This window comes from Eleutherodactylus coqui, chromosome 3, assembly GCF_035609145.1.
Source record: "Eleutherodactylus coqui strain aEleCoq1 chromosome 3, aEleCoq1.hap1, whole genome shotgun sequence".
Classification (NCBI taxonomy): Eukaryota; Metazoa; Chordata; class Amphibia; order Anura; family Eleutherodactylidae; genus Eleutherodactylus; species Eleutherodactylus coqui.
Window position 1 is genome coordinate 69106522 of NC_089839.1, and position 17107 is coordinate 69123628.

General features: G+C 49.4%; 1 protein-coding gene across 1 annotated transcript in view; it reads right to left on the minus strand.

Annotated features, from left to right (window-relative positions):
* The window catches only part of LOC136620754 (myosin-6-like), a 101740-nt gene that overhangs the window by 25862 nt on the left and 58771 nt on the right, over positions 1-17107 (minus strand). The window lies entirely within an intron of this gene.

Genomic DNA, 17107 nt, shown 5'->3' on the forward strand with positions numbered 1-17107 from the left:
AGATGGTACAATCACACCGATCTCAATATAACTCCTGCAGTCAGAAATAAAGAGGGCAAGCTGAGATTACAATCAACTCTGACAGTCGCTGTAAGCATCACCAAATTATTAACACTACATTTCAGTACATTTTGTTCCATTCTCAGGTTTTCACATTTTACAACACAAAATCATATCCGCAGAACCACAATTGATTATTATAAAGGACTATTGGGAATCCACTAGAATTATGGCTACATAATTATTTATAATATCTGAATATTTATGCTAAATATCATTTAAATAACAGGAAATGTCTGCCCTCCAGAATTTTTGGGAGACTTCTGGCACACTCCTGGCAAAGCAGGCAGGTCCTCTTTAAAAAGAAAGCTGCTAGCAGCTGCCCATTAGGGAAAATTAGCCTCAAATATATCATTTCATTGGAAGCTGTGAGTTCCCCCTAGTGTTACCTATAGACAACAATAATTTAATCATTAAGGGTAGGTTCACACATAGCGGACAAAGGTGCCGGTTTTCGGCAGTGGAAAATCCGCACCAATGTCCCCGTCATATCCGAATCAAAACCACTTCACAATTAGCACTATTTTCTGCTGCCTGTAAACTTACCCTAAAGGAATATTCCCATCTCAGTTTGGCTGAGATGGTAAAAGTCGTCCTATTGCCAATGCTTCCGGTTGATAGGAATTACAGAAACAGCTGGACCTGTTGTTCTACAATGGTTCTACAACTCCCATAGAACTAAATGGGTATTATGGAATCAGTGTAGCATTGCTTCCATAACTCCCAAGTTGTGGAAACGGCATAGCTTGCTGTGCTATCCCGTTTGTTTAACATCCATTTACTTCTATGGGAGTTTCGGAAACAGTGAAGAACTGCCATTGTGGCTGTTTTCTTAATCCTGGCAGCTAGTAGCTGCAGAGGTGAACTGGGATGGGGACACGGGACCTCTATTCTGGCGAGAAGTGTGAGTCTTAGAGATGTATCAGACATTTATGGCATATCCTTTGAACATACTTCAAAGGGGTTATACCAGAATCAACTTTTGTCACCTATGCATAGCCCCCCACGATCCAATGAAAAGGGGTCCAATGAACCCTTTCCTTTTCACTGTGTGCTCGCTGCACCCTCGCAATGAGGCGAAGATTGAATGGAACAGTGGTCACGCATGCACAGTGCCATATCATTTATTTTTAATGGAACTGCTGGAGATCACTAAGTACAAACATCTGGCTATTTCTATCAGCTCTCCTGAAATGAATGGAGAGGCGGTCATGCATGCATTCAATCTGATGTCACTGCAGGTGGGATTAGTGGGGATCTCACCGCTGAGACCACCACCCTTCAGAGTTTTATCTCTTCTCCTACGGTTCCCCAACTCCAGTCTTCAAGGCACGGGGTTATGTTTTCAGGGTATCCTATAGTAAGAACACCTGTGGCAATGTCTGAGACATTGGTTATAATTATAGCACCTGTGCAATACTGAGGAAATTCTGAACACATGACCTGTTGGGGTGCATTGAGGACTGGAGTTGGGAAACACTGGCTTATCTTTTGGATAAGTGATTAAAGTTGATTCTGGTACAACCCCTTTAAATGTATGAAATAACAATACTCAACATCCTATGGAAACTGCCTTAAAGAAAGTCACTAATCATCTGTAAACAGCAAAGCCCACAAAACAATACTCTGCTTCTCCTTCTAGACCTGCCCTCTGCCTTTCACACAGTCAATCACTCCCTACTGTTAAAAACACTCTCCTCCTTTGGCCTCACAGACTTGACTTTCTTCTGGATCTCCTCATAACTCGTTGACAGAACTTTTAGAGTCCTCCTCATACACCAGTTTCTTGCTTCCCCCTTTCCGTGTGGGTGCCCCTTGAGGCTTTGTCCTGGGATCCCTACTCCTCTTCATCCACACCTTTGGTCTAGGACTGTTCATAGAATCCCTTGGTTTTCAGTACCACGTTTATACTGATGACACCTAAATCTACCTCTCTGACCCAGATATTACCTCTTTGCTATCCTAAAGCATCTATCAGCTATATTATATTTCTTCTCTTCCTACATTCTAAAAATTAACATAGAGAAAACTGAAATCATAATCTTTCCACTGTTGGTGCTGTGGGAGTGAGTATCTCCCCCTCTCAGTCCCTAGTGAGAGCAGGGACCGCCGCCCAGTTGCTCTCCTGGGGTTAGCCAGGAGTGGAGGCAAGTAGGCAGGGACAGGGGGTTTCGGGTAAGTTCATGGGCAATCCGGGCTGGCGTATCGGTGGGTAGGATACCGTAACATAATAACTTGCCCTTAAAATTGCCCTGTGGGTTTTCTGTGACTCCCCAATGGAGACTATGAATGTCCTTGCTAGTCAGTTGCAGGATCTAGTGGGCGTGTTCCAAGACCTGTTCGGTCGCATGGTGGCCCAGGAGCAGCGAGCGTTGGTACAGGTTTCTGCCGCCCCGTCTATCCCTGTGCCCAAGTGTCCTCTCCCCAAGGTATTTTCAAGAGAGAGAAGCACGTTTTTTGTTTTTCAGCAGGCATGTAGACTGTATTTTTGGATGCGGCCCGGTTCCTCCGGCTCAGAGTCCCAGAAAGTGGGATTGATTATGTCCCTACTGCGGGGTCCCCCCCAGACATGGGCCTACTCTTTACCAGAGAGTTCGGCTTGCCTGCAGTCAGTGGATTCATTTTTTCAGGAACTAGGAGGTATTTTTGATGAGCCGGGTCAGGCGGGGTTGGCGGTGTCACAGCTCATGTCTCTACGTCAGGGGCAGCAGTGGGTAGAGGACTATTGCTTTAGGTTTAGACAGTATGCTGGTGAAACCTCTTGGAACGATAGTGCCCTCAAAGATGTGTTTTTGTTGGGTCTTTCTGATGATGTCAAGGATCTACTTATTTCTCATCCCGCTCCCGTAACACTCAATGAGGCAATGGAATTGGCAGTAAAAGCTTACAGGAGGCTGAGATCTAGAACAGAGGAACGTCAGGCCTGTAAAACTAGGGAATCTTCCAGATCCGCTTCCACTTCTTCCAAGCCAACTCCTGGTGCCGAGCCTATGGAAGTGGACCAGCTAAGGCCCGAGGAACGGTAACGGTTCCGGATGACTCACCATCTTTGCTTCTACTGTGGGAAAGCCAGACATCGTGTAGCAACCTGTCCTCAGAGACATCTGCGACAGCAGTCTGGACCGGCGGAAAACTGCAGATCTGAGCTGATTGTCGGGAGGATCGCCTAGGATCACAGGTACTCCCTAAGTTGTTGGTGCCTTGTCAAGTTGGCTTCCGGAATTTTAGTCGATCCGGGCAAGCCTTTATTGATTCGGGCGCTGCTGCCAATTTGATTAATTTACATTTTGTCAGACCTCTGATGACTGAATTCTCAGCAGTAAAGTCCCCCATACACTTCACTAGCATTGACTCTACCCCTCTGTCTGCAGGTGTTGTCCAATGGAGGAATAACATTCTGCAGTTCACTGTGAGTGCTCTCTCAGAGTAGGGCCTAATACTGAACCCTGTGGCACCCTGCTAGCGACTGTGGTCCAATCAGAGTACGAACCATTTATTACCACCCTCTGCTTTCTATCATTGAGCCAATTTTTTACCCACTTACAAACGTTTTCGCCCAGTCCGAGCTGCCTCATTTTGTATATTAGCCTATTATGTGGCACGGTGTCAAAGGCTTTAGAGAAGTCCAGATATACAAGATCAATAGATTCTCCCTGGTCCAGCTTAGAGCTTACTTCATCGTAGAAACTGATCAGATTTGTCTGACATGAGCGACCCTTCATGAATCCATGCTGGTGAGGAGTTATTCTCTTATTCTCCTTAAGGTACTCATCGATGGCGTCTCTCAGAATCCCCTCGAAAAATTTTCCCGTTACTGAAGTGAGACTTACTGGCCTGTAGTTACCAGGCTCACTTTTGCTCCCTTTTTTGTAAATTGGAACCACGTTGGCAATGCGCCAATCCAATGGTACTACACCGGTCTTGATAGTGTCCAGAAATATTAGGTATAGCGGCCTAGCTATCTCGTCACTTAGTTCCCTTAGTATCCTTGGGTGTAATCCATCTGGGCCCAGTGATTTATCAATTTTAGTTTTCTTTAGACGCTTCCGCACCTCCTCCTGCGTTAGGTATGAGATATTTTGTGAGGGGTTCGTTTTATTCCCCTGCATCTCGTGTGGCATTTCCTTTTCGTTTGTGAATACACTTGAGAAGAAACTGTTTAGTAGATTTGCTTTCCCTTCGTCATCATCAATGATTTCTCCTGCATTGTTTTTTAAAGGGCCAGCCCTCTCCCTGCAAATCCTTTTGCTGTTGATATAGTTGAAAAATAGCTTCGGGTTGTTTTTGCTCTCTTTGGTGATCCATCTTTCTGCTTCCTCCTTGGCAGTTTTGATCGTATCTTTGCATATTTTGTTTTTTTCCCTGTATGATTTTAGCGCTTCTTCGCCGCCTTCTTGCTTTAGTAGTTTGAATGCTTTCTTTTTTTCGTTTATTGCCCCTTTTACCGTCTTGTCGAGCCACATTGGTTTCCTTTTAGTTGAGTTTCTTTTATTTTTAAAGGAAATGAACTGCTCACATGAGGTGATTAGGATCCTTTTAAACTTTTCCCATTTGTCCTCTGTACCGTTATTTTTGAGGATGTTGTCCCAATTAATGTTACCGATAGTAGTTCTGAGCTCATCAAATTTTGCTTTACTAAAGTTTAGTTTCTTTGTCGCTCCTTGATAAGGCTTCCTATTGATTGACAGCTGGAAGTTGATTATATTGTGGTCACTGTTCCCCAAGTGCCCCTCAACCTGCACCCCCTTTATACGTTCCGGTTTGTTGGTTAGTACTAGGTCCAGAATGGCCCTCCCTCTTGTTGGTTCCTGCACAAGTTGGTTCAGGTAATTGTCTTTAATTACTCTCAAGAACTTATCACCCCTGTGAGATTTGCAGGTTTCCTTCTCCCATGTTATATCTGGATAAATAAAGTCCCCCATGATAATTACTTCGTTGCGCTTTGACACCTCTTCTATCTGCCTTAGTAGTAAGTTTTCAGTTTCTTCTGTTGCTTTTGGTGGTCTATAGAAGACCCCTATCAAGATTTTGTTATTGTTTCCTCCCTGTATTTCTACCCACAGAGATTCCACCTGTTCGTCTCCTACCCCTATATCCTCCCGTAGCCTCGACTTCAAGTTCGATTTGACGTACAGACATACTCCTCCCCCTTTCTGGTTCCTTCGGTCTCTTCTGAAGAGATTGTACCCCTACAAATTCACCGCCCAATCGCACTTATCATCAAGCCATGTTTTCGTAATTCCGACTATATCATAGTTTTCATCAGTCATTCTCGCTTCAAGCTCACCCACTTTACCAATCAGACTTCTTGCATTTGTGGTCATACAATTTATATCATTTTTTTTGTTTTTTAAATTCGTTTTGTTGCTATTCGTACTTATGGCTGATCTGTCAATTCTCACTGTACTAACCCGACCCCCTGCTCGACCCCCATTCCCTTTGCTTGGACCCAGATCGCTAGTTACACTGGCTACCCCACTATTTCTCATTTTACCCTCCCCCCAGTCCCTAGTTTAAACACTCCTCCAGCCTTCTAGCCATCTTATCCCCCAGCACAGCTGCACCCTCCCCATTAAGATGCAGCCCGTCCCTACGGTAGAGCCTGTAGCCGACAGCAAAGTCAGCCCAGTTCTCCAGGAACCCAAATCTCTCCTTCTTACACCAACTCCGAAGCCACTTGTTTACCTCCCTAAGATCCTGCTGCCTTTCTAGCATGGCTTTAGGTACAGGTAGTATTTCCGAAAAAACTACCTTGGAGGTCCTCGCCCTGAGCTTGGACCCTAGGTCCCTGAAATCATTTTTGAGGGCCCTCCATTGACCTCTAACTTGTTCATTGGTGCCAGCGTGCACCATGACTGCTGGATCCTCACCAGCCCCTCCCAGTAATCTGTCAATCCAATCCGCGATGTGTCAAACTCAAGCGCCAGGAAGACAACACACCGTTTGACGATCCCAGTCTTTATGGCAGATTGCCCTCTCTGTCCCCCTAATAATTGAGTCCCCCACCACTAGAACCTGTCTAGCCTGCCCTGCACTCCCCGTTCCCGTCTCACTGGAGCAGTCATCCCCCTGGCGTTCAGAGGGCATGTCGTGCTGCAGCTGTGCTGGCTCTGTAATGGCATCGCCCTCATCTGCCAACGTTGCAGACATGTTGGGTTGTGCCAGTTCAGGACCAGCCTCCCTGGATCTATTCCCTCTACGCCTCCTTCTATCTGACACCCAGCTGACTGCCTGCTCCCCCTGCACTTCCATACTACCGTCCGCCCCCGCCTCTACCCCAGCGAGTGTCTGCTCAGTGAGCACCAAACTCCTTTCCATGATGTCAATGGCTCTCAGTGTTGCCAGTTGCTGATTTAGATCCAGAATTTTGGCTTCTAAATGTGCGACGTGCATGCATCTTGCGCAACAGTATGCACCCTCGATCGGCTGATCAAGGACCGCATACATTGCACAAGTAGCACACTGGATGACATTGCCAGACATGGAGCTCATCCTAATGGGGATCTACAATTTACTTGTGGAAGTAGTGAAGATAGACTTGTTCACACTCCGCTCACACGCTGCTACAACCGCTGACACGCTGCTGCAACCGCTCAACCGCTGACCCGCTGCTGCAGCCGCTGACCCACTGCTGCAGCCGCTGACCCGCTGCTGCAACCGCTGACTTGCTGCTGCAACCGCTGGCCCGCTGCTGCAACCGCTGACCCGCTGCTGCAACCACTCACCCACTGCTGCAACCGCTCACCCACTGCTGCAACCGCTCACCCACTGCTGCAACCGCTCACCCACTGCTGCAACCGCTCACCTGCTGCTGCAACCGCTCACCTGCTGCTGCAACCCCTCACCCGCTGCTGCAACCCCTCACACGCTGCTGCCTCTGTGCAACCACTCACATGCTGCTGCCTCTGTGCAACCACTCACACGCTGCCGCTCTCAAGCAACCTTTTACCCGCTGACACTTATGCGCAACCGGTCACAAATTTTTTAATTTTTTTTATTTTTTCCCCCCTCACAAACAGTTAGGTATTTATGGTCATATATCTGGATGACATTCTGGTCTACTCACCGGACTGAGATTCCTATGTGCAGCACCTGAGGTTGGTTCTTACCCGCTTGCGTGAATACCAACTTTTTGTCAAGTTGAAAAAATGCATATTTGGTACTAAACAAGTGTCTTTCCTGGGTTATGTGATTTCACCCACGGAGATTCAAATGGAATCTGATAAAGTGGCTGCAATCTCCCAATGGGTCAGACCAGACAACCTAAAAGCTGTCCAGCGATTTTTGGGTTTCGCAAATTTTTACCACAAATTCATTAAAAACTACTCAGTTATTGCCCAACCCCTGACTGATCTTACCAAAAAGGGGGGCGACTTGGTAAGATGGTCACCAGAGGCCCTAAAGGCTTTTAGTAATCTAAAAAGGGCGTTTCCACTACCCTGGTGTTAGTACAGCCGGATGCGCGGCAACCGTTTTTTATTGAAGTCGAGGCGTCCGAGGTGGGGGCAGGGATGGTTTTGTCTCAGGAGGTCAGCAGGAGATCCGGGTAAAGTCCATGTGCGTTCTTCTCACGGAAGTTTAATTCGGCGGAATGTAATTACGACGTGGGGAACCGTGAGTTATTGGCAATCAAGTGGGCTTTAGAAGAGTGGCGACACCATCTTGTGGTGGCTAGACACCCCATTACCGTATACACTGATCACAAGAGCTTGGTATATCTCGCCAATGCTAAAAGACTCACTGTTCGGCAGGCCAGGTGGGCGTTATTTTTTGCCAGGTTTAATTTTGTCGTGAAATATATCCCAGGAGAGAAGAACGTGAAGGTGGACACCCTGTCCCGGAGTTTTGGGGCACCGGAAAGTGAGACTATGACTCCCGAGAATATCTTGGCACCTGGGGTGGTGGTAGCAGCTATAGAAACCGACCTCGTCCCTCAACTACAGAACGGTCAGCAGGACGCTCCCTCATTGAAGAATCTCACTCATCGGTTTTCGCAGGCCATCCGGGGGTTCAGGGTACTCTGGATCTTTGTTCTAGACACTTCTGGTGGCCAAGCATGTCTCAGGAGATTCGCGACTTTGTTAAGGGATGCTCTGTCTGTGTACGCAGTAAAAGTCGTCGTCGTCGTCGTCCAGAAGGGCCTCTCAGATCGTTACCGGTATCTTCTTGTCTGTGATCGCAGTTATCAGTAGATTTTATCACCGGTCTACCAGAATCTCAGAAGTACAGCACTATTTTAGTGGTTGTAGACCGATTCTCAAAAATGGCACATTTTGTGGTGTTAAAAAAGCTACCTTCGGCAATAGAATTTTCCAAGATTTTTGTGAAAGAAATCATTTGTCTACATGGGGTTCCCGAGAACATTGTATTGGATCACGAGGTTCAGTTTGTTGCGCAGTTTCGGCGAGCCTTCTGCAAAAACCTGGAAACGTCGCTTTCCTTCTTGTCAGCCTCCCACCCACAAACTAATGGTCAGACTGAGTGGAAGAACCAGGATTTAGTGCAATATTTACGGTTATTTGCCAGTGAAAAAGCTCATCGGTGGGCAGAATTATTGCCGTTGGCAGAGTTTGCGCTAAACAATTGCACTTGTTCTACTGGGGTGTCTCCATTCTTTTATGTATATGGGCAGCATCCTCTCTTCCTTACGGCTATTCCTACTCCATCTGCCTGTCCTGCAGTTGATGTTGCCACAGATACGCTGCAGTGAGTATGGAAAGAAGTACAGAAAAACCTGGAAGCAACGGGGGCTCATATGCAGTTGCATAGTGGGAAGAGTCTGTCAGTGTCTGAACCTTACAGGATGGTACAGAAGGTATACCTGTCTTCTAAAAATCTCAAATTAAAGCTTCCGTCTTTAAAATTGGCACCACGTTTCGTGGGGCTCTTTGTCTTCACGTGGGTAGTGAATCCTCTGGCTTATGAACTTAATTTGCCAGCTACATGGAGGGTTCACAGGGTGTTTCATAAGTCTTTATTGAAGCCTTTTGTTCCTTAGGTGATCAGCTATATTATCTTAGGTTATCACTAGAGATGAGCGAACACCAAAATGTTCGGGTGTTCGTTATTCGGAACGAACTTCCCGCGATGCTCGAGGGTTCGTTTCGAACAACGAACCCCATTGAAGTCAATGGGCGACCAGAGCATTTTTGTATTTCGCCGATGCTCGCTAAGGTTTTCATGTGTGAAAATCTGGGCAATTCAACAAAGTGATGGGAACGACACAGCAACGGATAGGGCAGGCGAGGGGCTACATGTTGGGCTGCATCTCAAGTTCACAGGTCCCACTATTAAGCCACAATACCGGCAAGAGTGGGCCCCCCCCCCCCCCTCCCAACAACTTTTACTTCTGAAAAGCCCTCATTAGCATGGCATACCTTTGCTAAGCACCACACTAGCTACAACAAAGCACAATCACTGCCTGGATGACACTCCACTGCCACTTCTCCTGGGTTACATGCTGCCCAACCGCCCCCCCTCCCCCCCACAGCGCACACCAAAGTGTCCCTGCGCAGCCTTCAGCTGCCCTCATGCCACGCCACACTCATGTCTATTTAGAAGTGCGTCTGCCATGAGGAGGAACCGCAGGCACACACTGCAGAGGGTTGGCACGGCTAGGCAGCGACCCTCTTTAATAGGGGCGGGGCGATAGCCCACAATGCTGTACAGAAGCAATGAGAAATAGAATCCTGTGCCACCGCCATCAGGAGCTGCACACGTGGGCATAGCAATGGGGAAGCTATGTGCCACACACTATTCATTCTGTCAAGGTGTCTGCATGCCCCAGTCAGACTGGTAATATGCACCTTAACAGTAACCGCGTTGGTGGTAATGTGGTGGTGACTGCGGACCTAGTAGCACGGTTGTATTTTGTTGGTTTTCGGAATGTGGCCAGGATTAAATGGGCCGTGGCGGGGGGATGGTGTGGGGGCTCTCTTGTTGTGTCAGTAAAGGTGAAATTCTTGGACTGCCACCAGACGAACCAATGCAAAGGCATTTGCCAAGAATGTTTTCCCTGTTGGAGGAGGAGGGGGATGTTTTTGAGGCACTACGTGTCCTCTCCACGTGTCCGTGGTTATATGCACCTTAACAGTAACCGCGTTGGTGGTAATGTGGTGGTGACTGCGGACCTAGTAGCACGGTTGTATTTTGTTGGTTTTCGGAATGTGGCCAGGATTAAGTGGGCCGTGGCGGGGGGATGGTGTGGGGGCTCTCTTGTTGTGTCGGTAAAGGTGAAATTCTTGGACTGCCACCAGACGAACCAATGCAAAGGCATTTGCCAAGAATGTTTTCCCTGTTGGAGGAGGAGGGGGATGTTTTTGAGGCACTACGTGTCCTCTCCACGTGTCCGTTCCATGTCAGCAATAGTAGCACTCAAGACAGGCCCCAGTAACAATTCTGAAGCAGCAGTATAGCGGGAGCGCAGTCTTCGTTCCATGTAAGCAATAGTAGCAATCAGGACAGGCCCCATTAACAATTCTGAAGCAGCAGTATAGCGGGAGCGCAGTCTTCGTTCCATGTAAGCAATAGTAGCACTCAGGACAGGCCCCATTAACAATTCTGAAGCAGCAGTATAGCGGGAGCGCAGTCTTCGTTCCATGTAAGCAATAGTAGCACTCAGGACAGGCCCCATTAACAATTCTGAAGCAGCAGTATAGCGGGAGCGCAGTCTTCGTTCCATTTCAGTAGCCTTAGTATAGCCAAGGCACAAGTTACATTTATGTAGCTAAACTGTAGGCCAACCCCACACACCTTTCTGTACCATGAGTGCAGGCGAAGAACATAGAAATTACTATGATTACACTGTAGGTGAGGGCCCCAAAAAATTGGTGTACCAACAGTACTAATGTACCTCAGTAAAAATTGGCCATGCCCAACCAAGATGGCAGGTGAATCGCTTTGGTTAATGTGGCTTAAGTGGTAACTAGGCCTGGAGGCAGCCCAGTGTAACGAAAAATTGGTTCAAGTTAAAGTTCCAACGCTTTTAAGCGCATTGAAACTTATAAAAATTGTTCTGAAAAATTATTTGAGTGAGCCTTGTGGCCCTAAGAAAAATTGCCCGTTCAGCGTGATTACGTGAGGTTTCAGGAGGAGGAGCAGGAGGAGGAGGAGGAGGAATATTAGACACAGATTGATGAAGCAGAAATGTCCCCGTTTTGGATGGTGAGAGAGAACGTAGCTTCCATCCGCGGGTGCAGCCTACGTATTGCTTACGTATCGCTGCTGTCCGCTGGTGGAGAACAGAAGTCTGGGGAAATCCAGCCTTTGTTCATCTTGATGAGTGTTAGCCTGTCGGCACTGTCGGTTGACAAGCGGCTACGCTTATCTGTGATGATTCCCCCAGCCGCACTAAACACCCTCTCCGACAAGACGCTAGCCGCAGGACAAGCAAGCACCTCCAGGGCATACAGCGCTAGTTCAGGCCACGTGTCCAGCTTCGACACCCAGTAGTTGTAGGGGGCAGAGGCGTCACCGAGGATGGTCGTGCGATCCGCTACGTACTCCCTCACCATCCTTTTACAGTGCTCCCGCCGACTCAGCCGTGACTGGGGAGCGGTGACACAGTCTTGGTGGGGAGCCATAAAGCTGGCCAGGCCCTTAAAGACTGTTGCACTGCCTGGGATGTACATGCTGCTCGATCTACGCACATCCCCTGCTACCTTGCCCTCGGTACTGCGCCTTCTGCCACTAGCGCTGTCGGCTGGGAATTTTACCATCAGCTTGTCCGCAAGGGTCCTGTGGTATAGCAACACTCTCGAACCCCTTTCCTCTTCGGGAATCAGAGTGGGCAGGTTCTCCTTATACCGTGGATCGAGCAGTGTGTACACCCAGTAATCCGTCGTGGCCAGAATGCGTGCAACGCGAGGGTCACGAGAAAGGCATCCTAACATGAAGTCAGCCATGCGTGCCAGGGTACCTGTACGCAACACATGGCTGTCTTCACTAGGAAGATCACTTTCAGGATCCTCCTCCTCCTCCTCCTTCTCCTCCTCCTCCTCAGGCCATACACGCTGAAAGGATGACAGGCAATCAGCCGGTGTACCGTCAGCAGCGGCCCAAGCTGTCTCTTCCCCCTCCTCCTCATCCTCCTCATGCTCCTCCTCCTCCTCCTGTACGCGCTGAGAAATAGACAGGAGGGTGCCCTGACTATCCAGCGGCATACTGTCTTCCCCCGCCCCCGTTTCCGAGCGCAAAGCAGCTGCCTTTATGGTTTGCAGGGAATTTCTCAAGATGCATAGCAGAGGAATGGTGACGCTAATGATTGTAGCATCGCCGCTCACCACCTGGGTAGACTCCTCAAAATTACCAAGGACATGGCAGATGTCTGCCAACCAGGCCCACTCTTCTGAAAGGAATTGAGGAGGCTGACTCCCACTGCGCCGCCCATGTTGGAGTTGGTATTTGACTATAGCTCTACGTTGTTCATAGAGCCTGGCCAACATGTGGAGCGTAGAGTTCCACCGTGTGGGCACGTCGCACAGCAGTCGGTGCACTGGCAGCTTAAAGTGATGTTGCAGGGTGCGCAGGGTGGCAGCGTCCGTGTGGGACTTGCGGAAATGTGCGCAGAGCCGGCGCGCCTTTACGAGCAGGTCTGACAAGCGTGGGTAGCTTTTCAGAAACCGCTGAACCACCAAATTAAAGATGTGAGCCAGGCATGGCACGTGCGTGAGGCTGCCGAGCTGCAGAGCCGCCACCAGGTTACGGCCGTTGTCACACACGACCATGCCCGGTTGGAGGCTCAGCGGCGCAAGCCAGCGGTCGGTCTGCTGTGTCAGACCCTGCAGCAGTTCGTGGGCCGTGTGCCTCTTATCGCCTAAGCTGAGTAGTTTCAGCACGGCCTGCTGACGCTTGCCCACCGCTGTGCTGCCACACCGCGCGACACCGACTGCTGGCGACATGCTGCTGCTAACACATCTTGATTGCGAGACAGAGGAGGAGGAGGAGGAGGAGGAGGGTGCTTTAGTGGAGGAAGCATACACCTCCGCAGATACCACCACCGAGCTGGGGCCCGCAATTCTGGGGGTGGGTAGGACGTGAGCGGTCCCAGGCTCTGACTCTGTCCCAGCCTCCACTAAATTCACCCAATGTGCCGTCAGGGAGATGTAGTGGCCCTGCCCGCCTGTGCTTGTCCACGTGTCCGTAGTTAAGTGGACCGTGGCAGTAACCGCGTTGGTGAGGGCGCGTACAATGTTGCGGGAGACGTGGTCGTGCAGGGCTGGGACGGCACATCGGGAAAAGTAGTGGCGACTGGGAACTGAGTAGCGCGGGGCCGCCGCCTCCATGATACTTTTGAAGGACTCCGTTTCCACAACCCTATACGGCAGCATCTCAAGGCTGATGAATTTTGCTATGCGGACGGTTAACGTTTGAGCGTGCGGGTGCGTGGCGGCGTACTTGCGCTTGCGCTCCAACAGTTGCGCAAGCGACGGCTGGACGGTGCGCTGAACTACACTGCTGGATGGGGCCGAGGACAGCGGAGGTGAGGGTGTGGGTGCAGGCCAGGAGACGGTAGTGCCTGTGTCCTGAGAGGGGGGTTGCATCTCAGTGGCAGGTTGGGGCACAGGGGGAGAGGCAGGGGTGCAAACCGGAGGCGTTGAACGGCCTTCGTCCCACCTTGCGGGGTGCTTGGCCATCATATGTCTGCGCATGGTGGTGGTGGTGAGGCTGTTGGTGTTGGCTCCCCGGCTGAGCTTTGCGCGACAAAGGTTGCACACCACTGTTCGTCGGTCGTCAGGCGTCTCTGTGGAAAACTGCCAGACCTTAGAGCACCTCGGCCTCTGCAGGGTGGCATGGCGCGAGGGTGCGCTTTGGGAAACACTTGGTGGATTATTCGGTCTGGCCCTGCCTCTACCCCTGGCCACCGCACTGCCTCTTGCAACCTGCCCTGCTGATGCCCTTGACTCCCCCTCTGAAGACCTGTCCTCCTGAGTAAGCGTTGCACACCAGGTGGGGTCAGTCACCTCATCGTCCTGCTGCTCTTCCTCCGAATCCTCTGTGCGCTGCTCCCTCGGACTTACTGCCCTTACTACTACCTCACTGCAAGACAACTGTGTCTGATCGTCATCGTCCTCCTCACCCACAGAAAGTTGTTGAGACAGTTGGCGGAAGTCCCCAGCCTCTTCCCCCGGACCCCGGGAACTTTCGAATGGTTGGGCATCAGTGACGATAAACTCCTCTGGTGGGAGAGGAACCGCTGCTGCCCAATCTAAGCAGGGGCCCGAGAACAGTTCCTGGGAGTGTTCCCGCTCCTGAGCAGGTGTTATTGTAGTGGAGTGAGGAGGCTGGGAGGAAGGAGGAGCAGCAGACAGAGGATTCGGATTGGCAGCAGTGGACGGCGCAGAACTGCGGGTAGACGATAGGTTGCTCGAAGCACTTTCTGCAATCCAGGACAGGACCTGCTCACACTGCTCATTTTCTAATAACCGTCTCCCGCGTGGACCCATTAATTGGGCGATGAATGTGGGGACGCCAGAAACGTGCCTCTCTCCTAATCGCGCAGCAGTCGGCTGCGACACACCGGGATCAGGAGCTCGGGCTGTGCCCACACCCTGACTTGGCCCTCCGCGTCCTCGGCCGCGTCCACGTCCTCTAGGCCTACCCCTACCCCTCAGCATGCTGTATTACCAGTGATTTGATTTCACAGGCAGGAAATAAATTGGCGCAAGACTGCAGGCCAAATATAATTTTTGCCCTTTTTGGAAAACGAAAGGCCCCACTGCCTCTAGTGAATGAATTATCTAAGTTTAATAACTGTGCTGTGTCCCTGCTTATGTGTCACAGAACGTGAGGGTAGCAGAGTTATTATAACTCTGGCAGAGCAGGTATTTTTTTCCCAATTAAGGAAAGCAAATGGCGAAGCCAGCAGTAAAGCGTAGCTGGGTGCGTCTGATTTAGCAATGTTGTTCACGCAGCTCACACGTGTCCACAGCCCTTAGGACGGACAGAGGCTGGACAAATAGATTTGTTTTCAGTTTTTTTCCACCAAAAGGCAGCACTGCGTATATTCAATGAACATGAGAAGTTTAATAACTGTGCTGTGTCCCTGCTTATGTGTCACAGAACGTGAGGGTAGCAGAGTTATTATAACTCTGGCAGAGCAGGTATTTTTTTCCCAATTAAGGAAAGCAAATGGCGAAGCCAGCAGTAAAGCGTAGCTGGGTGCGTCTGATTTAGCAATGTTGTTCACGCAGCTCACACGTGTCCACAGCCCTTAGGACGGACAGAGGCTGGACAAATAGATTTGTTTTCAGTTTTTTTCCACCAAAAGGCAGCACTGCGTATATTCAATGAACATGAGAAGTTTAATAACTGTGCTGTGTCCCTGCTTATGTGTCACAGAACGTGAGGGTAGCAGAGTTATTATAACTCTGGCAGAGCAGGTATTTTTTTCCCAATTAAGGAAAGCAAATGGCGAAGCCAGCAGTAAAGCGTAGCTGGGTGCGTCTGATTTAGCAATGTTGTTCACGCAGCTCACACGTGTCCACAGCCCTTAGGACGGACAGAGGCTGGACAAATAGATTTGTTTTCAGTTTTTTTCCACCAAAAGGCAGCACTGCGTATATTCAATGAACATGAGAAGTTTAATAACTGTGCTGTGTCCCTGCTTATGTGTCACAGAACGTGAGGGTAGCAGAGTTATTATAACTCTGGCAGAGCAGGTATTTTTTTCCCAATTAAGGAAAGCAAATGGCGAAGCCAGCAGTAAAGCGTAGCTGGGTGCGTCTGATTTTTACAGGTTGCAGACGCAGCTCACACGTGTCCACCGGCGTTAGGCCGGACAGAGGCAGGACAAATTTAATTATTTTCCGTTTTTTGGCACCAAAAGGCAGCACTGCGTATATTCAATGAATAACAACTGTGTTGTCGCCCTGCCTATACAATTCTTTCCCTGCAGTATCAATGGAGGGTGCAATGGTCTGCAGAGGCGATTTTGAGAAGCAAAAAAAAATGCAGCACAGCTAACAGCAGCCTGGACAGTACTGCACACGGATAAATATGGCCCTAGAAAGGACCGTTGAGGTTCTTGAAGGCTACACTCACTCCTAACACTCTCCCTGCCTATGCAGCACTTCTGTCCCTAATGCCGGGTGCAACGGTCTGCAGAGGCGATTTTGAGAAAAAAAAAATTGCCACTGCTAACAGCAGCCAACACACAGTTATCAGTGGCCCTAATAAGGACCTTTGGGGGGTCTTGAAGCCTACACTAACTACCAATTCTTTCCCTACAGCAGCTCCGGTATAAACAGCACTGTCCCTCATCTAACTCACACCGCATCTGAGGCGAACCGCGGGAGGGGCCGACTTTTATGTTCGGGTGACACCTGATCTCCCCAGCCACTCACAGCAGGGGGGTGGTATAGGGCTTGAACGTCACAGGGGGAAGTTGTAATGCCTTCCCTGTCTTTCAATTGGCCAGAAAAGCGCGCTAACGTCTCAGGGAAGGAAGTGAAAATAACCAGAACACCGCATGGTGTTCGTTACGAATAACGAACATCCCGAACACCCTAATATTCGCACGAATATCAAGCTCGGAAGAACACGTTCGCTCATCTCTAGTTATCACCGAAGGAACAAAAGGCTTCAATAAAGCCCTCAGACTGGGCAGAAGGTTCACCTTCCAACAAGATAATGACCCTAAGCACACAGCCAAGATAACACAAGAGGGGCTTAGGGACAAATCTGTGAATGTCCTTTAGTGGTACAGCCAGAGCCTGGACTTGAACCCAATCGAACATCTCTGGAAAGATCTGCAAGTGGCTGTCCACAGACAGCCCCCATCCAACATGAGAGATCTTGAGAGGATCTCCAGAGAAAAATAGCTGAATACCTCCAAGTCTAGGTGTGCAGACCTTGTGGCATCAGACCTAAGAAGACTGGAGTCTGTAATCGCTGCTAAAGGTGCTTCAACTAAGTAGTGAGTACAGGGTGTGAATACTTATGTCAATGCAAAATGTTAGGTTTTTATTTTTTAAAAATCTACAAAGATTTCTAACATCTGTTTTCACCTTGTCATTATGGAGTACTGAGTGCAGAACGATGGGGGAAA